We start from the raw sequence: 27,128 nt of genomic DNA on the forward strand, positions 1-27,128 counted from the left end.
CGGAACTTAGAAAGATGTCACCTGGCGCCGTTGAAGATGAAGTGATGCTGAGGAAGCGGGCGATGCGCGATGAAGACGTCGACCCTCACGAGCCCCCAGGCCCAGGAGCCTCGGGAGGCTCCGGGGGCACAGGTGGGTCTTCGAGGGCCATCTCCACCTCCGCCAGGACCGCACAACGCCTGACCTCCTGAGCCTACATAATGGTCCTCAGCAGGCGCTGATGAGCGGCAACCGCGTTCGGCAGGCCAAAAGGCATGCAAACGTAGCTGTGTGGTGGACCCTCACAATGCCCCGCGCGCGAAGGCCAGAGGTGCTCCTGAGACGCGGCTCGGTTGAGCCCTGGCACGTCGATGCAGACGTGCAGCCCACCATCCTCGCATGGATGTGGGGCTATGGTGGGCAAGCGGCGGCTGCCGCGCATGACTCTCGACTCCTATAGCTCCTGGGTGTTTCTTGCAATGAACTCCTGAGGGTTTGGTCTTCCTTGCCTTGTACCTTCCTGAGGGAAACGTGCCTGGAAGCACCCCTCCAAGTGGTGCCCGAGCGCCTCCCTCGTGACCTTGGCAAAGTCGGCGGCTCTCCAAGAAAGATCCCCCGAGCCCTGCCTGAGGAGGGCGCCGAGCGCGCCTTCCTATGCGAGAGAGGGTGGCGCTCCCTGATTGGGCGCAAATCCTGACGCAACACCTCCGGAGGCGCCTTCCTCCTTGTGTCTTGGGCCAGGCGAAGCCTTCTTCTTCTTAAGGGTCGCCTCGGGAAGTCTTCCACTCCGGTGATCTGGTTCTTCGATTGCTGCGGCTTGGAACGCGCGCTCAAGTGAACACACTGCGTCCCTTTCTTCACAGGGTACGGTGATGACTCCACCGCTTCCTGGCATCTTGAGGACATTGTATCCATGGTGAGTCACTACCATGAACTTGGCCAGGGCTGGGTACCCGAGGATGGCGTTGTATGGCAGACGGATGTGGGCGACGTCGAAGTCGATGAGCTCAGTGCGGTAGTTGTTGCGCTGTCCGAAGGTGACTGGAAGGCGAACCTGTCCTATTGGAATAGTGGAACCATCAGTGACTCCTGAGAAGGGCTTGGTTGGCTGAAGCTGATCGTACGGCACTTGGAGATTGTCGAACGTCTCGACGGACAGGACGTTGAGTCCTGCCCCGCCGTCAATGAGGGTCCTGGTGACCTGCACATTGCTGATGACTCGGGAGCAAAGCATCGGGAGGACTCCGGCCGTTGCCGCGCACTTGAGCTGATCCGCTGAGCTGAACGTGATAGCGCACGCGGACCACCTGAGAGGGCGCGTGGCCTCAAGCTTGGGGAGGACTGCATTCACCTCGCGAGCAAACTGCTTGAAGATGCGCTGTGAGGCTGGGGCCTGCGCGCCTCCCAAGATGCAAGCGATTGCGCGTGGCTCCTGGAAGCCCCCAGCCCCCTCGTCTTGATGTTGGTCTTCGTTCCTCCTTGGCGGTGGCGGCAGAGAAGGAAGGCCTGCGTTGCCGTGCGGGCGATCCTCACGAGGCTGATCTCTCCAGCCTCCCTCGCGAGGCTGGTCCTGCCAGTGATCCTCGCGAGGTCGGTCACGCCACCCTTGGCGAGGGCCACGGTCTTCCCATCGTCCGCCACCTCTTCCTCCTCCTCGGCCATAGCCCCTGTCGTTGTGCTCGGGGCGTCGGCCGATATGTCCATCTCTCACGGCCCTGAGCTCTTAACATTCGTTGGTGTTGTGGGTGTGGAGATCGTGGCACACGCAGTATCGGCTGCCCTTGGATGACTCAGGTTGATCCCTGCCTCGCTTGGTGTCTGGTTCCGCTGCAAGCACAGCAGCCCCCTTGCGCTTCACGTCCTTGGCCTTGGGCTTCTTCTCTTCTGGGTCGGCAGCTGGGAGTTCGAGGAGGGAAAGGCGCCCTTCCTCAGCCCTGGCGCACTTGGTCGCCAAGTTGAACAGCTCTAGGGATGTGCACAGGTCTTCATGGATTGCTAGCTCCTCCTTCATCTTGATGTCGCGTACGCCATCGGAGAAGGCCGAGATGATGGCTTCTTCGGTCACCTTGGGGATCTTGAGGCGAGCGTTGTTGAAGCGCTAGATGTATTTCTGCAGGGTTTCCCCTTGCTGCTGCTTGATGCGGTGTAGATCGCTCACGGCCGGGGGCCGGTCGCGAGTGCCCTGGAAGTTGGCAATGAAGCGAGTGCGCATCTCGTCCCAGGAGGAGATCATACCAGGAGCCAGGTGCAGGCCCCGTCCTTGAGTGCCATGGGAAACCAGTTCGCCATGACCCTTTCATCTCCGTTGGCGGCTTCGATGCATAGCTCGTAGAGCTGTAGGAACTCCGCGGCGTCCGCTGTGCCATCGTAGCGAGGGGGCAGGTCAGGCTTGAACTTGCCTGGCCAAGCGACGCCGCGTAGCTCGGGGGTGAGGGCGCGGAAGCCTGCTGTGGCCACGGGCACCTTTTGCTGGTGCTGGGCTTGTTCCTGGGGATTACCGTGCGCCGCCGCTTGGAGCAGCACGGGGTCTTGGCATGGAGGTGCAGGGACGCGATCTTGGCGCGCCGGTGCTGGGAGCGCGCGAGCACCTTCTTGGGGACGAGGGATCTCTTGGCAGCTCCTTTCTTGCTACGTAGGTGCCGGACGTGGAGGGCCTCGCCCTGGGGCTGCGCGCCTCGGAGCCAGGGTGCCTTCTTAAGAAGGAGGTGGTGGAGGCGCCTCGTGATCCTCGCCTCCTGCGCAGAATGGAGGGCGAGGCAGTGAGAGGGACGTCAAGGGGGAGCCCCCTGCGGCGCTGACGAGCTCGGTGATGCGGGCGAGCCAGTCCTCGTAGAGGTCGTCGACGGGGTGGTAGTGCAGGAGCTCTCTTGCCAGGAGCAGCGCTGCGTGCGCATCTATGGGGGCGCGACGAACGTGGGATGACAAAGCGGCTGGAGTCAGCGACGGTGTGGCGGTGCGGCCCTCCCGCCGCACCGAAGGATGCTGGGACAAGGCCTGCTGCTCGTTCCCCGCCGGGCTGGTGGCGGCATTGGCGGCAGGCGACGGGGAACGACGAGGGCGTCCGCCGACGGGCGCCGTCTGGGCGACGTGGGTGGCGAGAGCAGCCCGGCGCTCGGCGCGAGCCCGACGAGCATCAGCCATGGACATGACGGAAGATCACACGCGAACAGCGGAAGAAAGATTCCGGCGCACCCCTACCTGGCGCGCCAAATGTCGGATTTCGGGTTCCGGCAGACCCTTAAGGTTCGAACACTGGGGTGCGCGCGGAGATCTCTCCCCTACCGATCTACGTCCGATCTCCTCGCGTGATCTAAGCTGTAAACAACAAACAACACAAGGGACACGAGGTTTATACTGGTTCGGGCCACCGTTGTGGTGTAATACCCTACTCCAGTGTGTGGTGTGGTGGATTGCCTCAGGGGCTGATGGTGAACAATACAAGGGAAGAACAGCCTCGCGAGAGGTGTTCTTGAGCTGGTGTGATGAACTGGTTGGGTGAGTTCAGTCGCCTCTCTTTCTCTCTCCTAGGGCTCTATCAGATCTCTAGATCCGGATCTCCTACTCTGTGGTGGCTAGCTCTATTTATAGAGGCCCTGGGCCTCTCCCCAAATAATGAGCGGGAAGGGCGCCAACAATTGGCCATTTTGAAGGGGAACATCTAGTACAAGTTATCCTGACCAAAGGTGGTCTTCGGCTGCCAAAAGCACTGGTGATGACGCCGTCTTGGGCTCCACGGTGACCTTCGTCCTGCCGCTCTGCTGGTCTTGGTCTCGTTGCACCGGAATGGTAACCTTTGCCCGATGCCTTGGCCTGTGCTTTCCCCCTTTGCACCAAAGGGGAAACAAGGACACTGCACAGGCCAGCGCCCGCCTGGTCTCGATCGTCATGGCTTGCGTCACGGGCCCCTCGCGAGGTACCCCTGCCTTGATCTCTCCGCCTCCTCGCGAGCCTGCCTGATGAAGCTGCCTCTGAGGAAGCTTCCTGTCGTCCGCCCCGCGAGGCTTGGCCCCTCACGAGGGTCTTGAGCTTGAGCTGGTGAAGATGGGCCGCACTGGGCCCCCACTTGAGCCACGCCGCAGGCCGCAGGCAGGCAAGTCTGGGGACCCCCGTTCCCAGAACGCCGACAATATGTGGTGGAGTTCTAACCCTTCAAAGTTCTTCTCCAACTTTCTTACTGCATTGCAATAGCCGGTCATAGCTGGGCTCCTGATATCCCACTCCTTCATCAGTTGATTGACCACTAAATCTGAGTCGCCGTAAACTATCAGGCGTCGGACGCCGAGTGTGATGGCCATACGTAGCCCATACAGAAGTGCCTCATATTCAGCTTCATTGTTGGAAGAATCAAAGTGAATCTGGAGAACATAGCTGAGCTTGTCCCCTCTAGGAGAAACCAGAACTACACTAGCACTAGAACCATTCAACATCTTGGACCCATCAAAGAACATAGTCCAATGTTCCGACTGGATCTGAGTCGGTTGCTACTGTTCACTCCACTCGGCAAGGAAATCCGCTATTGCTTGGGACTTGATAGCTTTCTTTGCCTCAAACTTGATATCCAACGGAAGGAGTTAAATCGCCCATTTTGCCACTCGACCAGTTGCATCCCTATTGTTTAGAATTTCTGATAATGGAGCATCGCTGACGACTGAGACCGAGTGGTCTGAAAAGTAGTGTGCAACTTTCTTCGTGGTGATGTAAATTCCATAGACAAGCTTCTGATAATGTAGATATCTCTGCTTGGACGGAGTCAAGACTTCAGAAATATAATACACTGGGCGCTGAACTTTATAGGCTTTGCCTTCTTCTTCCCGCTCGACCATGAGCACTGTACTGACAACTTGTCCAGTGGCTGCAATGTATAATAGTAAAGGCTCTTTGCTGATTGGAGCAGCAAGCACCGGCTGGGTGGAAAGCAGGGCTTTGAGCTCTACAAACGCTGCTTCAGCTTCAGGAGTCCACTCGAACCTGTCAGATTTCTTCATCAGTCGGTAAAGAGGCAATGCCTTTTCACCGAGACGAGAGATGAATCGACTCAATGCAGCCAAACAACTAGTAAGCTTCTGAACATCATGCATACGCACAGGGCTTTTCATTTGGAGGATGGATCCAACTTTCTCTGGGTTTGCGTCAATCCCTCGTTTGGAAACAAGGAAACTGAGAAACTTGCCACCAGGGACTCCGAATGTGCATTTTGACGGGTTAAGCTTGATATCATATCTTCTCAAGTTGGCAAAGGTTTCAGCGAGGTCAGTCAGCAGGTCGGAACCTTTACGTGACTTGATCACGATGTCATCCATGTATGCTTCCACATTCCGACTGATTTGAGTGAGCAGGCACTTCTGTATCATGCGCATGAATGTGGCACCAGCATTCTTGAGACCAAAAGGCATGGTAACATAGCAAAAACACCCGAATGGGGTGATGAAAGCTATTTTTATTTCATTGGGCCCAAATAGTCGGATCTGATGGTACCCGAAATATGCGTCCAAAAAGGACAGACGCTCACATCCCGCGGTCGAGTCGACAATTTGGTCGATGCGGGGGAGAGGGAAGTGATCTTTCGGGCAGGCCCGATTGATATGCTTGAAGTCGATACACATACGAAGTGAATCATCTTTCTTGGGGACCATGACAACATTGGCGAGCCACTCGGAGTGGTATATCTCGCGGATGAACTCAGCTGCCAGAAGCCGAGCCACTTCTTTGCCAATTTCCTTTCTTTTCTCCATGGCGGACCGACGGAGATGCTCTTTAACGGGTTTTGCTTTCGGGTCGACTCACAAACGGTGCTCAGCCAGTCCCATGGGTACACCCAGCATGTCAGATGGTTTCCATGCGAAGATGTCCCAGTTCTCACAGAGAAACTGGATGAGCGCTTCTTCCTATTTGTTGTCGAGTGTTGTTGAGATATGAGTCGAAGCAGCATTGGGATCGGTCGGGTGAATGTGAACTGGTTTCGTTTCACCGGACGACTGAAATGCAGACTCTGAAGCAGGCTTCTTAGCATGCAACAAATCACTCGGATCTGCATTCTTCTAGTATTCTTGCATCTCTACAGCTGCCATATGTTCATCGGTGATCTTTGAGCCCTTCTGGAGGCACTCTTTTGCTCTCTGCCGATTCCCAGTGACTGTAATCACACCTTTGGGACCAGGCATCTTCAACTTGAGGTACACGTAACACGGTCGAGCCATGAAACGAGCATATGCAGACCTGCCCAGAATGGCATGATAGGCACTGTGAAAATCCACGACTTCAAATGTCAACTTTTCTTTGCGGTAATTCTTCGATTCACCGAAAACCACATCAAGAGTGATCTAACAGAGTGAGTCAGCCTTATTTCCTGGGATGACTCCGTAGAACCGCATATTGCTCTCACTGAGTTTGGACATCGGAATGCCCATCCCACAGAGGGTCTCAGCGTACAAAATGTTCAAACCACTGCCACCGTCCATCAAGACTTTGGTCAGCCGAGTGCCCCCAACGACCGGTTCGACCACCAACGCTTGCCGCCCGGGGGTAGCAACCTGTGCTGGGAGATCGGACTGGTCGAATGTAATGGGAGTTTTTGACCACTTCAGATATGTCGTTGTTGCCGGAGCGACCATGTTCACTTCCCTGTTGATAACTTTTAGTCAACTTTTGCTCTCGATGCCAGCAAAAATCACCAAAGTAGCATTGACATTTGGATAACCATCATCCTCCTCTTTGTCTTCATCCTTATCAGATTCTTTTTCCTTCTCACTGGGCTGACCCTCTCGGAAGCTCTGAATTAGGAGTCGACACTGTTGAGTGGTATGCTTGGGATAAATCAGGTTTCCCTCTTCATCCTTCTTGGTGTGTACATGACACGGCAAATCTAGGACATCATTTCCTGCTTGATCTTTCACCTTCTTGGGGATCCATGGCCCCTTAGGCTTTCCTTTGAATTTTCCTTGGGTCACAACCGCGGCCTCAGCAGGACCTGCGGGTTCAGCCTTGCGCTTCTGCTTCCGACTGGAATTTCCTCCTCCGATGTCCTGGGCGAATGGCTTGTTCTTGCCACTGCGGAGTCGGACTTCTTCTTCGCCGTTAGCATACCTAGTGGCTATTTCCATCATTCGGGCCAGGGTCATATCTCCTGTCCAACCGAATTTCAGGTTAAGCTCTCTGTACCGAACACCCTCCTTGAAGGCACAAACTGCTTGGTGCTGTGACACATTCTCCACTATATGATGAAGAGTGGTCCACCTCTGGATTTAATCTCTTAAGGTTTCATTAGGCTTCTGGACACAATGCTGTAATTCAGTCAACCCCGCTGGTCGTTTGCAAGTTCCCTCAAATGTCCTGACAAACACTCGGGCCAACTCTTCCAACTGAAAATACTTTCAGGAGCCAACTGATTCAACCAAGCTCTGGCTGAGCCTTCCAACATCAGGGGGAGGTGCTTCATGGCTACATCGTCATTGCCGCCACCAATCTGCACAACCACTCGGTAATCCTCAAGCCAAGTATCTGGCTTCGACTCACCAGTGAACTTGCTTACTCATGTCGCCAACCTGAAGTTGGGGGGGATCTCAGCAGCCCTGATGGCTCTGCTGAAACATTCAGGCCCAGAAACATGTACTCTGCTGTTAATTGGAAGATCTCTGTCTTGTCCTTCTCTGTGTGCCCGGTTCCTGTCGACCAGACCTTGTACAAGAATTGACCTTGCATCAAACCTAGGCTCTCTTGGGTTGGCTAGGACTCTTCGCTCATTGCTATACGGGTGCCGGTCGTCGTACTGCCGGGGCACGTACGATCCACCCCTCGGAGGGGCCGTAAGCACTTGACGACGGTCATCACGGCCAAGTCGATGCTCATACTGCTCGTGGTTTCGACCCAGGTACTGCTCCGGGCGGTGCCCACGGCCTTCACACCACGGAGGCGATCTTGGGCTGTGAGCAGACTGGACTATGTCCGCCACTACAGACCTGTTGTGGATCTTGTTGCGCGATTGAGAAACGACTGTGTCTTGCACACTTGCTGCTCGGAGCAGCGCTCGGATTTGCATGAAACCTCTTCCAACCTCTTATTGGGACGACTAAATCGACTCTGCTATATGGGCTACAGCTGTAAGATTCTGGATCGGAGTGCGGTATACCTGAGGTTCAGGCGGAAACAACTGTCGATGCCGTCGACTAGATTCGTGGATCTGCCGCCGAGCACGATCATCGAGTGAATGTTGAAGGTTCTCCAGACGTGTGCGCTCAGCCAAAGTGGCCAGGCGCACAGTCTCCAAGGCCCGAGCCTCGGAGGTCTCTCCGATGATGGGAGTGTGGAGCGCCTCCATGTTGCGACGGTGCAGCTCATCCCTCTGCTGTGAAGTGAGGGCTTCAGGACGATATTCCTCGTGACCATGTGACGAGCCGCCATCGGTGTCGCTGCCGCCACCGCGACGGAAACTAGGAGGGCTGCGCGGCGTGTCAACCATCAGGACTTCTGCCGCAGGGTCACTGCTGTTGCACCCGGACAGAGTCTCGGCAGAACCAGTCGACAGGTCGAATATTCCATAGAGAGATTCGTCGGGCTCGATTGCTGTGACTTGAGGGGTGGCAGACTGACGGGCCACCCCATGCTTTACCCACCGCTAAAGCCGCGATCGACCAGATCGCTTGCGACGACGAGCAGCGGGGAGTGAAGACGCTGCGGGAGTCGATCAATGCTGAGTCGACGACTGCCGCAGAAGGACAACGGACGGGTTGCGTCTCGATGTCGAGGGGGGCCTCCTGGAGCCAGGCGGAGTCGTCGGCAATGAAAATGAGCGCGCTGAGACAGATCTCGCGGCCCTCAGCCAAACCGCCGCCAGAAACCATGATGATGGAGATCGGGAAAATTGCAACCTCACAGGAAGTCGCTAAGACACCTGCCCCACGGTGGGCGCCAACTGTCGTGGTACTAGGTCTGACAGTAAGAGTAGGGCGTACGAATGAGGAGGCAAGGTCCGAACTACGGCGAGGTTGTACACACGAGTTTACGAGTTCAGGCCCCTCTCGGAGGAGGTAAAAGACCTACGCCTCGGTGCCCTGAGGCGGTCGACTAGAATATATGTGTGTGTTACCAGGGATCCAAGCCCTTGTGCCAGTGGAGGGAGTGGCTTATATAGAGTGCGCCAGGACCCCAGCCAGCCCATGTTACAAAGGGTTCAATGTACATTAAGGTGGGGCGTTACTGGTAACGGCAATAATAAAGAGATATAAATGACCTTTAAGACTACAGAGTGAATGCCTGACCGTTGCCATCCTGAGTGACGTTAGGCCTTCTACACTCTGAGTGGTTTCTTGTATCATCGAGTGACTTCATTTTGGGTCGAATGGAATTGGGGTATCCGAGTGAGGTTGAAGGTCGAGTGGATTGCACTCCTTGATGAACTCAGTCGGTTTCTCTTCTTGTGCTTTGAATGTCTTTGACTCTAGGGCAGTGTCCTTGGGTAGGGTGTCCAGGTCAGGCCTATGACCCTACCCTAGGTACATGTCATCGTCACAATTAGCTAGAGTAGCTCCATGCAGAGCATTGTAGACATAGAAATTTGCAAAATACATATGGATTTGAATGTGACAGACCTGTTGACTAAGCTTCTCTCACAAGTAAAACATGATCACACCTTATTACTCTTTGGGTGTTAATCACATGACGATGTGAACTAGATTATTGACTCTAGTAAACCCTTTCGGTGTTGGTCACATGGCGATGTGAACTATAGGTGTTAATCACATGGTGATGTGAACTACGAGTGTTATTCACGTGGCGATGTCAACTAGATTATTGACTCTAGTGTAAGTGGGAGGCTGAAGGAAATATGCGCTAGAGGAAATAATAAAGTTGTTATTTTATATTTCCTTATTCATGATAAAGGTTTATTATTCATGCTATAATTTTATTAATTAGAAACCAAAATACATGTGTGAATATATAAACAAACACCGTGTCCCTATTGAGCCTCTACTTGACTAGCTCGTTGATCAAAGATGGTTAAGGTTTCCTAACCATGGACATGAGTTGTCATTTGATAACAGGATCACATTATTAGGAGAATGATGTGATGGACAAGACCCATCCGTTAGCTTAGCATTATGATTGTTCATTTTTATTGCTATTGCTTTCTTCATGTCAAATACATATTCCTTCGACTATGAGATTATGCAACTCCCGGATATCAAGGAATGCCTTGTGTGCTATCAAACGTCACAACGTAACTGGGTGATTATAAAGATGCTCTACAGGTATCTCCGAAGGTATTTGTTGAGTTGGCATAGATCGAGATTAGGATTTGTCACTCTGAGTATCGGGGAGGTATCTCTGGGCCGTCTCGGTAATACACATCATAAGCTTGCAAGCAAATGACTAAGGAGTTAGTCACGAGGTGATGTATTATGGAACGAGTAAAGAGACTTGCCGGTAACGAGATTGGACTAGGTATGAAGATACCGACGATTGAATCTCGGGAAAGGAACATACCTATAGACAAAGGGAATAATGTATGTTGTCATAACGGTTCGAACGATAAAGATCTTCGTAGAATATGTAGGAGCCAATATGAGCATCCAGGTCCCGCTATTGGTTATTTACCGGAGAGGTGTCTCGGTCATGTGTACATAGTTGTCGAACCCGTAGGGTCCGCATGCTTAACGTTCGATGACGATATTGTATTATATGAGTTATGTGATTTGGTGAATGAATTTTGTTCGGAGTCCCGGATGAGATCACGATCATGATGAGGAGTCTCGAAATGGTCGAGAGGTAAAGATTGATATATAGGAGGATAGTGTTCGGACACCGGAAGTGTTCCGAAGGGTACCGGGTACATATCGGGTCACCGGAAGGGGTTCCGGGCAACCCCGGCAAAGATATGGGCCTTATGGGCCATGAGAGGGAACACACCAGCCCACAAGGTGCTGGTGCGCCCCCTATAGAGCCTGGCCTATGAGGAGGATAAGGAAAGAGGGGAGGGAAAGGAAAGTGTGGAGTAGGACCCCCCTTCCTTCCCTCTCCCCCCTGTTTCCTTCCCCCTTCTTCTTATAAGGAAAGGGGGCGCAGGACAAGGCAACAGCCCTAGGCTGCTGGCAGGTCTCTTGGGGCACCCTAGGGGCTGCCTCCTCCCCTCCCACCTATATATATATATATGTGGGGAGGGGGCGCCACACAAAGACACAACATTGTCTTAGTCGTGTGTGGTGCCCCCATCCATAGTTTTCTTCCTCGGTCATATTTTCGTAGTGCTTAGGCGAAGCCCTGTGGAGATCACATCACCATCACCGTCACCACACCGTCGTGTTGCCGGAACTCATCTACTACTTCGCCCATTTTGCTGGATCAATAAGGCGAGGACATCACCGAGCTGAACATGTGCAGAACGCGGAGGTGTCGTGCGTTCGGTACTAGATCGGTTGGAGCGCGAAGAAAGTTTGACTACATCAACCGCATTGAGAAACGCTTCCGCTTACGGTCTACGAGGGTATGTAGACACACTCGCCCCCTCGTTGTTATGCATCCCCATGGATAGATCATTGCGTGTGTGTAGATTTTTTCCATGTAACGATTCCCAACAGGTTGTGTGGAGGCGAAGCTTCTGCATGTAACTATACCGTTATTTGGGATGAATAGAACATGGTAGTACTATCTTTGTGATTGTGTCTATCCTTCGTGGCTGACCTTTGTTAATACCATCTCCGATCCAATATCTAACAGAAAAATCGAACTTCAATACCAGCCAAGAATGTTATTGGGGATGAGTACAACATGGTGGTACTATCTTTGTGATTGTGTCTATCATTCATGGGTGATCTTTGTCAATACCATCTCCGATCCAATATGTACGACCAACTCCAACACACGACCGTACTTGGTCTGCCCCAATCAGTTTGGGTCGAACTGAACATAATCCACGGCCCAACGTGCGGCCGCTGATGACCCACAAGTATAGGGGATCAATTGTAGCTCTTTTCGATAAGTAAGAGTGTCGAACCCAACGAGGAGCAGAAGGAAATGACAAGTAGTTTTCAGTAAGGTAATGTCTGCAAGTACTGAAACGGTAAGTAGCGAGTAGTTTGATAGCAAGATAATTTGTAACGAGCAAGTAATGATAGTAGCAATAAGTATGCAGCAAGGTAGCCCAGTCCTTTTGAGGCAAAGGACAGGCCAAAACGGTCTCTTATGATAAGCAAAGCATTCTTGAGGGTATACGGGAATCTCATCTAGTCACTTCCATCATGTTGGTTTAATTTGTGTTCGCTACTTTGATAATTTGATATGTGGGTGGACCGGTGCTTAGGTGTTGTTCTTACTTGAACAAACCTCCTACTTATTATTAACCCTCCAGCAAGCATCCGCAACTACGAGAAAAGTATAAAGAATAAATTCTAACCATAGCATTAAACTTTTGGGTCCAATCGGCCCCTTACGGAATAGTGCATAAACTGGGGTTTAAGCTTCTGTCACTCTCGCAACCCACCATCTATTTACTACTCCACAATGCATTCCCTTAGGCCCGAATATGGTGAAGTGTCATGTAGTCAACGTTCACATGACACCACTAAGGGAATCACAACATACATACTATCAAAATATCGAACACATATCAAATTCACATGATTACTTGCAACATGATTTATCCCGTGACCTCAAGAACAAAAGTAACTACTCACATATAATGAACATGCTCATGATCAGAGGAGTATTAAATAGCATCATGGATCTGAACATATAATATTCCACCAAATAAACCATATAGTAATCAACTACAAGATGTAATCAACACGACTAGTCACCCCCTAGCAACAATCTATAGTTCCGATAACAAGATTGAATACAAGAGATGAACTAGGGTTTGAGATGAGATGGTGCTGGTGAAGGTGTTGATGGAGATTGCCCTCCCCAAGATGGGAGAGTTGTTTGTGATGATAATGACCATGATTTCCCCCTCCGGGAGGGAAGTTCCCCCGGCAGAATCGCTCCGCCGGAGGGCAAAAGTGCTCCTGCCCAAGTTCCGCCTCGAGACGGCGGCGCTCCACCCCAAAAGTCTTCTCCTTATTTTCTCTAGGTCAAAATAACTTATATACCAGAAGATGGGCATCGGAGGTGGGCCGAGGAGACCACAACCCACTAGGGCGCGCCTGGGGGGGGGCTGGCGTGCCCAGGTGGGTTGTGCCCACCTGGTGGCCCCCCTCTGGTGTTTATTGGCTCCAATATTTCTTAAATACTACATAAAAAATCTCCGTGAAGTTTCAGCTCATTTGGAGTTGTTCAGAATAGGTGGCCTGGCGTAGCTTTTTCAGGTCCAGATTTCCAGCTGCCGGAATTCTCCCTCTTGGTGTGTACCTTGCAAATTATGAGAGAAAAGGCATTAGAATTACTCCAAAAAGCATTATTATGGATAAAAACATTATAAATAACAGTAAGAAAACATGATGCAAAATGGACCTATCAACTCCCCCAAGCTTAGACCTCGCTTGTCCTCAAGCGAAAACCGAAATCGAAAAACATGTCCACATGCTTTGAGAGAGAGGTGTCGATAAAAACAAAATACGGACATAGAAGCATCATGTTGATTATTATAACAACAACAAGTTTAAACATAGAACTTTTATCATAGAACTTTTATCATAGAACTTTTATCATACACTTCCCATGAATAAGTAACAGTTCATCACATAATCGAAGTATAAAGCAAAAACTCTATTATAAACCAACAAGTTATGTTCTCAGTCAACTTTGCAACTATAATTCATCATCTTTTCAGGAAGGGTCATGTGTCGGAGCCTTTAGGCAAGTCCACATACTCAACCATCATATAGTCTTCTATGATTGCTAACACTCACTGAGTACACATGAGCAAAACGTTTCAACCGGACATATAGAAAGATAGGGGCTTATAGTTTCGCCTCCCAACATACTCACCTCAAGGGTGATGTCAACAATAATAACTCATGCTATCTATATTCAGCTGGACATATGTGCCTAGATCTTTTCTCACCACATGATGCTTGCCAAAAGAGAAAATAAAAAGGAATAGAAGGAAAACTTTGACTAAAGTAAATACATAAAAGTAAAAGATAGGCCCTTCGCAGAGGGAAGCTGAGGTTGTCATGCGCTTATTTGTTTGTATGCTCAATCCCTTAGTGCAAAAGAACGTCACGTTACATTGCCCCTTAAGATGACAACCTTTATTATGCAGTCTGTCGCTTTTATTCTTTGTCATCCAAGTTCATGCAACGCTCAATTTTCACATACACTAAAAAATCTCACACATTTAGAAGCAATTTTTATTGCCTTTTTGCACCGATGACTACTTACTTGAGGGATCTTGCTCAATCCCTAGGTAGGTATGGTGGACACTTGAAAAATATTTGGGTTTAAGGGTTTTTGGATGCACAAGTAGTATCTCTACTTAGTGCGGAATTTTTGGCTGGCAAAGATAGGGGGCAAGCACCACATGTTAAAGGATCTATGACAATATGACTTCTATGTGAATATAAACAAACATAAACCATTACGTTGTCTTCCTTGTCCAAAGTCAACAATTTTGGCATATAATATTTTGATGAGGGCTCACAATCACAAAAGATTTTCTATGATGGTATATTTATATGTGAATCTTCCCTTCCCTTATTAATTCTTGCATGAGTTGCATCACTGACTAATGCTATTTTTGTCAATCTCTAATAAAATTTTCTTACTTATACTTTTCCTTATGTGGTGGTATCACCTACCATAGGATTACTATATGATCTTATTGATTTATTTCCTTTCTTTTATTTGCTTCCTTTATTTTATTTCTTTTCTTTATTTGCAACATGAAATTAAAGGAAGTAAAAACTCAGACTAAACTTTATTATATAACTTGAACACGATTACAATGATAGATCACTAAGCAAACTCTCAAAGAAGAAAAGGATCGAACTAAACTTTATTTCATCTAAAGCAAAAAGATCAAACTAAGATAAGTAAAAGCAAAAATATAGTGGGATGATACGATACTGAGGCACCTCCCCCAAGCTTGGCGGAAGCCAAGGGGAGTGACCATACCCGATACTCAGTTCTCCTTTGGTGGTGAAGAAGATGATGGTGGTGATAACTGTGCCTTCAACTTTTTCATATTGTAGTTGAGGAGAGCAATCTCCTCCTTTAAATCATCGACCTCCAATTCCAGCTTCAAGATCTTGTCACATAAATCCACTTTGCTTTTCTGCCTAAAACGAAGAGGAATGGAACGGTTATTAGATCAATTAGCCCTTTTAGGGAGACTAGACTTCTTGAACTTCATGTGCATATCCCCTGGTTGAGGTAGGGGGACATCCTCCTCCTCCGAGCTTGAATCATCGATCCTCATCAAGTGAGCATCCTCCTCGTCATCAGTAGTTCGACCATAAGGAGATAGGTCCCCATAGGTCTTTTGGTTTGAGATGAGATCAGCAACATAGCTCTCTCCCTCAGAGTCTTGGGATGACATATTTTAAGATCTGCACAGAAAACAGCAAGAAAAGAGAACAAAGGATTTTTTCGCGATATGGTGATTAACAGGTTCGGGAAGTATATATCGATTTTTTTTATTTTGGAGGAAAAGTACATGGAATAAAAACAGAGTACGGAAGGTGTCCCAGGTGGGCACAACCCACCTGGGCGCGCCAGGCATGCCTGGAGCGCCCTGGTGTCTTGTGCCCACCAGGGGACGCTTCCTGGAAGTTTCTTTATTTCCAAAATTTTAAAACATTCCGAAACTGATAAAAAATATTTTTGCGGATTTTTCGGAGTCCGTTTACTTACCATATCACGTACCTCCTTATTTTGACGATTCTGGAGTGTTCCAGAAGGACTCTTTTATGTGCTCTTCCGGTGTCAAGGTTTGGATAATATAGCTTTCAACATTAATAGGCGTACCTGAGATATAGTGCTTTATTCATTGCCCATTGACAACCTTCGGGTTAGTACCTTTGGAATTATTTATTTTGATGGCTCCATACCGGTAAACCTCCTCGATGACATATGGGCCTTACCATTTCGAGAGGAGCTTTCCTGCAAAGAACCTAAAACGAGAGTTGTACAAAAGAACATATTCTCCGACTTTAAACTCACACTTTTGGATTCTTTTGTCATGCCATCTTTTAACCTTTTCTTTGAATAATTTTTCATTTTCGTAAGCTTGGGTTCTCCATTCATCTAATGAGCTTATATCAAATAACCTCTTTTCACCAGCAAGTTTGAAATCATAGTTGATCTCTTTGACTGCCCAATATGCTTTATGTTCTAACTCAAGAGGTAAATGAGAAGCTTTTCCATAAACCATTTTATAAGGAGACTTACCCATAGGATTTTTATATGTTGTTCTATAAGCCCAAAGTGCATCATCTAATTTCTTAGACCAATCCTTCCTGGACCTATTAACAGTCTTTTGCAAAATTAATTTTATTTCTCTCTTACTAAGTTCTACTTGACCACTAGACTGAGGATGATAGGGTGATGCAATTCTAAGGTTAACATCATACTTAGCAATCATCTTACGGAAAGCACCATGAATAAAGTGTGAACCACCATCGGTTATTAAATACCTAGGGACTCCAAACCTTGGGAAAATAACTTCCTTAAGCATTTTAATAAAGGTGTTGTGATCGGCACTACTGGTTGAAATAGCTTCTACCCATTTAGTAGCATAATCAACAGCAACCAAAATATGTGTATACCCATTAGAGGAAGGAAAAGGTCCCATGTAATCAAATCCCCCAACATCAAATGGTTCAACAGCAAGTGAATAATTCATAGGCATTTCTTGACACTTACTGATATTACCTATTCTTTGGCATTCATCAATAGATGAGACATACTTACGAGCATCCTTGAAGAGAGTAGGCCAATAAAATCCAGACTACAATACCTTATGAGCAGTTCTATCTCCAGCATGATGCCCCCCATAAGGTTCGAAGTGACATTTCCGTAGGATTTGTCCCTGTTCATGCTCAGGTACACAACATCTAATAATACCATCTACTCCTTCTTTATAAAGATGTGGGTCATCCCAAAAGTAATGTCTTAAATCATAGAAGATTTTTTTTCCTTTTGTTGGTATGTAAAGCTAGGTGGTAAATATTTAGCAACAATGTAATTAGCATAATCACCATACCAGGGAGTACCATTAGCAACATTTATTGTAGCTAACTGCTCATCAGTAACACTATCATCAATAGGTAGTGGGTCATCAAGCACATTTTCAAGCCTAGACAAGTTATCAGCTACGGGGTTCTCAGCTCCTTTTCTTTCAAAAATATGCAAATCAAATTCTTGTAACAATAGAACCCAACGAATAAGTCTAGGTTTAGCATCTTTATTTCCCATAAGATATTTAATAGCAGCATGGTCTGTGTGAACAGTTACTTTAGAATCAACAATATAAGGTCTAAACTTATCACAAGCAAACACCACTCCTAAGAATTCTTTTTCAGTTGTAGCATAATTTCTTTGAGCATTGTCTAGAGTTTTACTAGCATAATGAATAACATTCAATTTCTTATCAACTTTTTGTCCTAGAATAGCACCAACAGCATAATCAATAGTATCACACATAATTTCAAAAGGCAAGTTCCAGTCAGGTGGTTGAACAATAGGTGTTGAGATTAAAGCTTTCCTGAGTGTTTCAAAGGCTTCAAGACAATCATCATAAAAAAAGTAATATCCTTTTGCAAAAGATTAGTAAGAGGCCTAGAAATTTTAGAGAAGTCTTTGATAAATCTCCTATAGAAACCAGCGTGACCTAGGAAACTACGGATACCTTTGATGTCCTTAGGACATGGCATTTTCTCAATTGCATCAACCTTAGCTTGGTCCACTTCAATACCTCTTTCAGAAATTTTATGACCCAAGACAATGCTTTCATTAACCATAAAGTGGCACTTCTCCCAATTCAAGACAAGATTTGTTTGTTCATACCTCTGCAAAACTCACTCAAGATTGCTTAAACAGTCATCAAAAGACTTCGCATAAACAGAAAAGTCATCCATGAAACCTCAACAATCTTTTCACAAAAGTCAGAGAATATAGCCATCATACATCTTTGGAAGGTAGCAGGTGCATTACATAAACCAAAAGGCATACGTCTATAAGCATAGGTTCCAGAAGGACAAGTAAAAGTGGTCTTTTCTTGATCAGGTTGAGATACAGTTATTTGTGAAAAGCCAGAATATCCATCAAGGAAGCAAAAGTGTGTGTGCTTAGATAATATTTCAAGCATTTGATCAATAAAAGGCAAAGGGTAATGATCTTTTCTAGTAGCTTTATTTAATTTTCTGAAATCAATTACCATTCTATAGCATGTAACAATTCTTTGTGGAATAAGTTCATTCTTATCATTAGGAACAACAGTAATACCTCCTTTCTTAGGGACACAATGAACATGACTTACCCATCTACTATCAGCTATAGGATAAATTATACCTACTTCCAAAAGTTCTAATATTTCCGTTCTTACCACCTCTTTCATCTTCAGATTTAACCGACATTGGTGATCAACAACTGCTTTAGCATCAGGTTCCATATTAATTTTGTGCTGAATTGGAGTGGGACTAATGCCGTTTAAATCATCAAGAGTATATCCAATAGCAGCTCGGTGCTTCCTTAGAACTTTCAATAATCTTTCTTCTTCATGTTCTAAAAGGTTAGCACTGATAATAACATGATATATCTTATTTTCATGAAGATAAGCATATTTCAAAGTGTCTGGCAATTGTTTTAATTCAAACACAAGATCACCTTTAGGTGGAGGAGGACCTCCAAGAGTTTCAATAGGAAAATTGTGTTTAAGCAGAGGACGTTGTTCAAAGAAAATCTTATCTATTTCATATCTTTCATGCATATGAAAATCATTTTCATGGTCTAGCAGGTATTGTTCTAAAGGATCAGTAGGCGGCACAGCAATAGAAGCAAGACCAATTAATTCATCCTTACTAGGCAATTCTTTTTCACGATGATTTCTACTAAACTTGGAAAAATTAAACTCATGAGACTCATCACCAAAGCTAACACCAACAGTTTGTTTCTTGCAATCTATCTTAGCATTAACTGTGTTCAAGAAAGGTCCACCAAATATAATGGGACAAAAGTCATCTTGTGGGGAACCAAGAACAAGAAAATCAGTAGGATATTTTATTTTCCCACACAAGACTTCAACATCTCTAATAATCCCACAAGGTGATGTGGTGTCTCTATTAGCAAGTTTGATAGTAACATCTATGTCTTCTATCTCTATAGGTGTTATGTCTTTCTTAATTTCTTGATATGAAGTGTAAGGAATAGCACTCACGCTAGCACCCATGTCACATAAACCATGATAATAGTGATCTCCTATTTTAACTGAAATGGCAGGCATGCCAACAACTGGTATATGTTTATCCCTTTTATCGGGTTTAGCAATTCTAGGAGCTTCGGCACAGAAGTAAATAACATGCCCATCTATATCTTCTTCCAAGAGATCTTTGAACATAGCAAAATTAGGTTCTACTCTAATTTGTTCATCTGGTTTAGGTGTTCTAACATAGCTTTTGTTAACCACAGTTGAAACCTTAGCATGTTCCTTTATCTTAACAGGAAAAGGTGGTTTCTCCATAAAAGTAGTAGGAACAACTGGATCAACATTATAGATTATAGTTTCTTCTTTAACTGGTCCGGTTCTTTAATTTCTTCTTTAATAGGTGGGCGATATTTAAACCACTTCTCTTTAGGGAGTTCAACATGAGTAGCAAATGATTCACAAAAGGAGGCTACTATCTCAGAGTCAAGTCCATATTTAGTGCTAACTTTTGAAAAGCATTGGTATCCATAAAAGCTTTAACACAATCATACTTAAGCTTTATACCTGACTATTTACCTTCGTCGAGTTCCGAATCTTCAGAGTTGCATTTAATTCTTTCCAAAAGATCCCACCAGAATTCAATAGTTTTCTTCATAAAAGAACCAGCACAAGAAGTATTCAGCATGGTTTCATCATTATGAGAAAGCCGAGCATAAAAGTTATGAATAATAATTTCTCTTGAGAGCTCATGATTGGGGCATGAATATAACATTCACTTAAGCCTCCCCCAAGCTAGAGCGATACTTTCTCCTTCACGAGGCCAAAAATTATATATATAATTCTGATCACGATGAACTAGATGCATAGGATAAATTTTTTTGGTGGAACTCCAATTTTAAACGATTCCAATTCCATGATCCAATATCAACGCATAGCCTATACAACGCCAATGCTTTTCCCTTCAAAGATAAAGGGAAAACCTTTTTCATCACCTCATCTCTGGGTAGACCTGCAAGCTTAAACAATCCACAAAATTGTTCCACATATATCTGTTGGGGAACGCAGTAATTTCGAAAAATTTCCTACGATCACGCAAGATCTATCTAGGAGATGCATAGAAACGAGAGGGGAGAGTGTCTCCAAATACCCTCGTAGACCGAAAGCGGAAGCGTTTAGTAACACGGTTGATGTAGTCGAACGTCTTCGCGATCCAACAGATCCATGTACCGAACGTACAGCACCTCCGCAATCAGCACACGTTCAGCTCGGTGACGTCCCTCGAACTCTTGTTCTAGTTGAGGCCGAGGGAGAGTTCCGTCAGCACCACGGCATGGTGACGGTGATGCTGAAGTTACCGGCGCAGGGCTTCCAGTAACCTTCCGGTACTCCGGAAAATACCTGAACTTCTCCCGAACCATTCCGATGTCCGAATCTAGCCTTCCAATATATCAATCTTTATGTCTCGACCATTTCGAGACTCCTCGTCATGTCCGTGATCTCATCCAGGACTCCGAACAAACTTTAGTTCATCAAATCACATAACTCATAATACAAATCATCATCGAACGTTAAGCGTGCGGACCCTACGGGTTCGAGAACTATGTAGACATGACCGAGACACATCTCCAGTCAATAACCAATAACGGAACCTAGATGCTCATATTGGCTCCTACATATTCTACTAAGATCTTTATCGGTCAAACCGCATAACAACATACGTTGTTCCCTTTGTCATCGGTATGTTACTTGCCCGAGATTCGATCGTCGGTATCATCATACCTAGTTCAATCTCGTTACCGGCAAGTCTCTTTACTCGTTCGTAATGCATCATCCCGTAACTAACTCATTAGTCACATTGCTTGCAAGGCTTATAGTGATGTGCATTACTGAGAGGGTCCAGAGATACCTCTCTGAAACACGGAGTGACAAATACTAATCTCGATCTATGCCAACCCAAAAAATACCTTCGGAGACACCTGTGGAGCATCTTTATAATCACCCATTTACGGTGTGACATTTGATAGCACACAAAGTGTTCCTCCGATATTCAGGAGTTGCATAATCTCATAGTCTGAGGAACATGTATAAGTCATGAAGAAAGCAATAGCAATAAAACTTAACGATCATGATGCTAAGCTAATGGATGGGTCTTGTCCATCACATCATTCTCCTAATGATGTGATCCCGTTCATCAAATGACAACACATGTCTATGGTTAGGAAACTTAACCATCTTTGGTTAACGAGCTAGTCAAGTAGAGGCATACTAGGGACACTTTATTTTCTCTATGTATTCACACATGTATCAAGTTTCCGGTTAATACAATTCTAGCATGAATAATAAACAATTATCATGATATAAGGAAATATAAATAACATCTTTATTATTGCCTCTAGGGCATATTTCTTTCAGTCTCCCACTTGCACTAGAGTCAATAATCTAGTTCACATCACCATGTGATTTAACACCAATAGTTGACATCACCATGTGATTAACACCCATAGTTCACATCGCTATGTGACCAACACCCAAAGGGTTTACTAGAGTCAGTAATCTAGTTCACATCGGCATGTGATTAACACCTAAAGAGTACTAAGGTGTGATCATGTTTTGCTTGTGAGAGATTTAGTCAATGGGTCTGCCACATTTAGATCCGTATGTATTTTTGCAAATTTCTATGTCTACAATGCTCTGCACGGAGCTACTCTAGCTAAATGCTCCCACTTTCATATGTATCCAGATCGAGACTCAGAGTCATCCAGATCGGTGTCAAAGCTTGCATCGACGTAACTCTTTACGACGAACTCTTTATCACCTCCATGACCAAGAAATATTTCCTTAGTCCTCTAAGGATAATTTTTTACCAATGTCCAGTGATCTACTCCTAGATCACTATTGTTCTCTCTTGCCAAACTTAGGGCAGGGTATACAATAGGTCTAGTACACAGCATGGCATACTTTATAGAACCTATGGCTGATGCATAGGGAATGACTTTCATTCTCTCTCTATCTTCTGCCGTGGTCGGGCTTTGAGTCTTACTCAACTTCACACCTTGCAACACAGGCAAGAACTCCTTCTTTAACTATTCCATTTTGAACTACTTCAAAAACTTGTCAAGGTATGTACTCATTGAAAAAACTTATCAAGCGTCTTGATCTATCTCTATAGATCTTGACGCTCAATATGTAAGCAGCTTCACCGAGGTCTTTCTTTGAAAACTCCTTTCAAACACTCCTTTATGCTTTCCAGAAAATTCTACATCATTTCCGATCAACAGTATGTCACTCACATATACTTATGAGAAAGGCTGTAGTGCTCCCACTCACTTTCTTGTAAATACAGGCTTCACCGCAAGTCTGTATAAAACTATATGCTTTGATCAACTCATCAAAGCGTATATTCCAACTCCGAGATGCTTGCACCAGTCCATAGATGGATCGCTGGAGCTTGTGCATTTTGTTAGCACTTTTAGGATTGACAAAACCTTCTTGTTGCATCATATAAGACTCTTCTTGAAGAAATCCATTAATGAATGCAGTTTTCACATCTATTTGCCAGATTTCATAAAATGTGGCAATTGCTAACATGATTTGGACAGACTTAAGCATCTCTACGAGTGAGAAAATCTCATCGTAGTCAACACCTTGAACTTGTCAAAAACCTTTTTTGACAAGTCTAGCTTTGTAGATAGTAACACTACTATCAGCGTCCGTCTTCCTCTTGAAGATCCATTTATTCTCTATGGCTTGCCGATCATCAGGCAACTCAACCAAAGTCCACACTTTGTTCTCATACATGGATCCCATCTCAGATTTCATGGCCTCAAGCCATTTCACGGAATCTGGGCTCATCATCGCTTCCTCATAGTTCGTAGGTTTGTCATGGTCAAGTAACATGACCTCAGAACAGAATTAACGTACCACTCTGGTGTGGTAGCTTACTCGGGTTGACCTACAAGGTTTGGTAGTAACTTGATCTGAAGTTTCATGATCATCATCATTAGCTTCCTCACTGATTGGTGTAGGAATCACATGAACTTATTTCTGTGATGAATTACTTTCCAATTCGGGAGAAGGTACAATTACCTCATCAAGTTCTACTTTCCTCCCACTCACTTCTTTCGAGAGAAACTCCTTCTCTAGAAAGGATCCATTCTTAGCAACGAATATCTTGCCTTTGGATCTATGATAGAAGATGTACCCAACAGTCTCCTTTGGGTATCCTATGAAGACACATTTCTCCGATTTTGGGTTTGAGCTTATCAGATTGAAGCTTTTTCACATAAGCATCGCAGCCCCAAACTTTAAGAAATGACATCTTAGGTTTCCTACCAAACCATAGTTCATATGGTGTCGTCTCAACGGATTTAGACGGTGCCGTATTTAATGCGAATGCAGTTGCCTCTAATGCATACCCCCAAAACGGTAGTGGTAAATCGGTAAGAGACATCATAGATCGCACCATATCTAATAAAGTATGGTTACGATGTTCGGACACACCATTATGCTGTGGTGTTCCAGGTGGCATGAGTTTGTGAAACTATTCCACATTGTTTTAATTGAAGGCCAAACTCGTAACTCAAATATTCACTTCTGCGATCAGATCGTAGAAACTTTATTTTCTTGTTACGATGATTCTCCACTTCACTCAAAAATTCTTTGATCTTTTCAAATGTTTCAGACTTGTGTTTCATCAAGTAGATATACCCATATCTGCTCAAACCATATGTGAAGGCCAGAAAACAATGATACCCGTCATGAGCCTCAACACTCATCGGACCGCATACATCGGTATGTATTATTTCCAATAAGTCAGTGGCTCGCTCCATTGTTCCGGTGAACGGAGTCTTAGTCATCTTGCCCATGAGGCATGGTTCGCAAGCATCAAATGATTCATAATCAAGTGATTCCAAAATTCCATCCGCATGGAGTTTCTTCATGCGCTTTATACCAATATGACCTAAACGGCAGTGCCACAAGTATGTTGCACTATCATTATCAACTTTGCATCTTTTGGCATCAATATTATGTGTATCACTACGATCGAGATTCAATAAATCATTTATATTAAGTGTATGACCATAGAAGGTTTTATTCATGTACACAGAACAACAATTATTCTTTGACTTAAATGAATAACCGTATTGCAATAAACATGATCCAATCATATTCATGCTCAACGCAAACACCAAATAACATTTATTTTAGGTTCAACACTACTCCCGAAGGTAAAAGGAGTGTGCGATGGTGATCTTATCAACCTTGGAATTATTTCCAACACACATCGTCACCTTGTCCTTAACTAGTCTCTGTTCATTTTGCAACTCCTGTTTCGAGTTACTACTCTTAGTAACTGAACCAGTATCAATTACCGAGGGGTTTCTATAAACACTAGTAAAGTACAGATCAATAACATGTATATCAAATATACCTTTGTTCACTTTGCCATCCTTCTTATCCGCCAAGTATCTAGGGTAGTTCCACTTCCAGTGACCATTACCTTTGCAGTAGAAGCACTCAGTTTCAGGCTTAGGTCTAGCTTTGGGCTTCTTCACGAGAGTGGCAACTTGCTTGCCATTCTTCTTGAAGTTCCCTTTCTTTCCCTCGCCCTTTTACTTGAAACTAGCGGTCTTGTCAACCATCAACACTTGATGCTTTTTCTTGATTTCTACCTTCGCCGATTTCAGCATCGCGAAGAGCTTGGGAATCGTTTACGTTATCCCTTGCATATTATAGTTCATCACGAAGTTCTAGTAACTTGGTGATAGTGACTAGAGAACTCTGTCAATCACTATCTTGTCTGGAAGATTAACTCCCACTTGATTCAAGTGATTGTAGTACTCAGACATTCTGAGCACATGCTCACTCATTGAGCTATTCTCCTCCATCTTGTAGGCAAAGTACTTTGTCAGAGGTCTCATACCTCTTAACACGGGCATGAGTCTGAAATACCAATTTCAACTCTTGGAACATCTCTATGCTCCGTGGCATTCAAAACATTTTTGAAGTCTCGGTTCTAAGCCGTAAAGCGTGGTGCACTAGATTATCAAGTAGTCATCATACCGAGCTTTGACAAACGTTCATAATGTCTGCATCTGCTCCTGCAATAGGTCTGTCACCTAGCGGTGCATCAAGGACATAATTCTTCTGTGCAGTGATACGTCCATTTTGCATCATGCTTTTATATCGATATTTATTGCATTATGGGTTGTTATTACACATTATGTCACAATACTTATGCCTATTCTCTCTTATTTTACAAGGTTTACATGAAGAGGGAGAATGCCGACAGCTGGAACTCTGGGCTGGAAAAGGAGCAAATATTAGATATCTATTCTGCATAACTCCAGAAGTCCTTAAACTTCACGGAGGCAGTTGTTGGAATTAATAAAAAATACTAGCAAAAGAATCAACTAGAGGGGTCCACCCACCATCCACGAGGGTGGGAGCGTGCCCCCTGCCTCGTGGGCCCCCTGGCAGGCCTTCGGTGCCCATCTTCTGCTATATGAAGTCTTTCACCCTGGAACAAATCAAGGGGAAGCTTTCGGGACGAAACACCGCCGCCACGAGGCGGAACCTTGGCGGAATCAATCTAGGGCTCCGGCGGAGCTGTTCTGCCGGGGAAACATCCCTCCGGGAGGGGGAAATCATCACCATCGATCCTCTCAGCGGGAGGGGGTCAATCTCCATCAACATCTTCACCAGCACCATCTCCTCTAAAACCCTAGTTCATCTCTTGTATCCAATCTTTGTCCCAAAACCTCAGATTGGTACCTGCGGGTTGCTAGTAGTGTTGATTACTCCTTGTAGTTGATGCTAGTTGGTTTATTTGGTGGAAGATCATATGTTCATATCCTTTATGCATATTAATACCCATCTGATTATGAACATGAATATGATTTGTGAGTAGTTACGTTTGTTCCTAACGACATGGGAGAAGTCTTGCTATAAGTAGTCATGTGAATTTGGTATTCGTTCGATATTTTGATGAGATGTATGTTGTTTCTCCTCTAGTGGTGTTATGTGAACGTCGACTACATGACACTTCACCATTATTTAGGACTAGAGGAAGGCATTGGGAAGTAATAAGTAGATGATGGGTTGCTAGAGTGACAGAACCTTAAACCCTAGTTTATGAGTCGCTTTGTAAGGAGCTGATTTGGATCCATATGTTTCATGCTATGGTTAGGTTTATCTTAATACTTCTTTTGTAGTTGCGGATGCTTGCAATAGGGGTTAATCATAAGTGGGATGCTTGTCCAAGGAAGGGCGGTACCCAAGCACCGGTCCACCCACATATCAAATTATCAAAGTAACGAACGCAAATCATATGAGTTTGTCCCCGGGAGCACTTTTCTCTATATAGGAGTTTGTCCAGGCTTGTCCTTTGCTACAAAAAGGATTGGGCCATCTTGCTGCACATTATTTACTTTCATTACTTGTTTCCTGTTACAAATTACCTTATCACAAAACTGTTACCGATAATTTCAGTGCTTGCAGAGAATACCTTGCTGAAAACTGCTTGTCATTTCCTTCTGCTCCTCGTTGGGTTCGACACTCTTACTTATCGAAAGGACTACGATAGATCCCCTACACTTGTGGGTCATCAAGACTCTTTTGTGGCGCCGTTGCCGGGGAGTGAAGCACCTTTGGTAGGTGGAATTTGGTAAGGAAAAATTTATATAGTGTGCTGAAATTTACTGTCACTTGTTACTATGGAAAGTAATCCTTTGAGGGGCTTGTTCCGGGTATCTTCACCCCGACCAGTAGAGCAAAGAGTTGCTCCTCTACCTAGTGAACCTACTGAAAATGTTTACTTTGAAATTCCTTCGGGTATGATAGAGAAACTGCTAGC

The sequence above is a fragment of the Triticum urartu genome, chromosome 7A (assembly GCF_056163025.1).
Source record: "Triticum urartu cultivar PI428250 chromosome 7A, HENAU_Tu73, whole genome shotgun sequence".
Classification (NCBI taxonomy): Eukaryota; Viridiplantae; Streptophyta; class Magnoliopsida; order Poales; family Poaceae; genus Triticum; species Triticum urartu.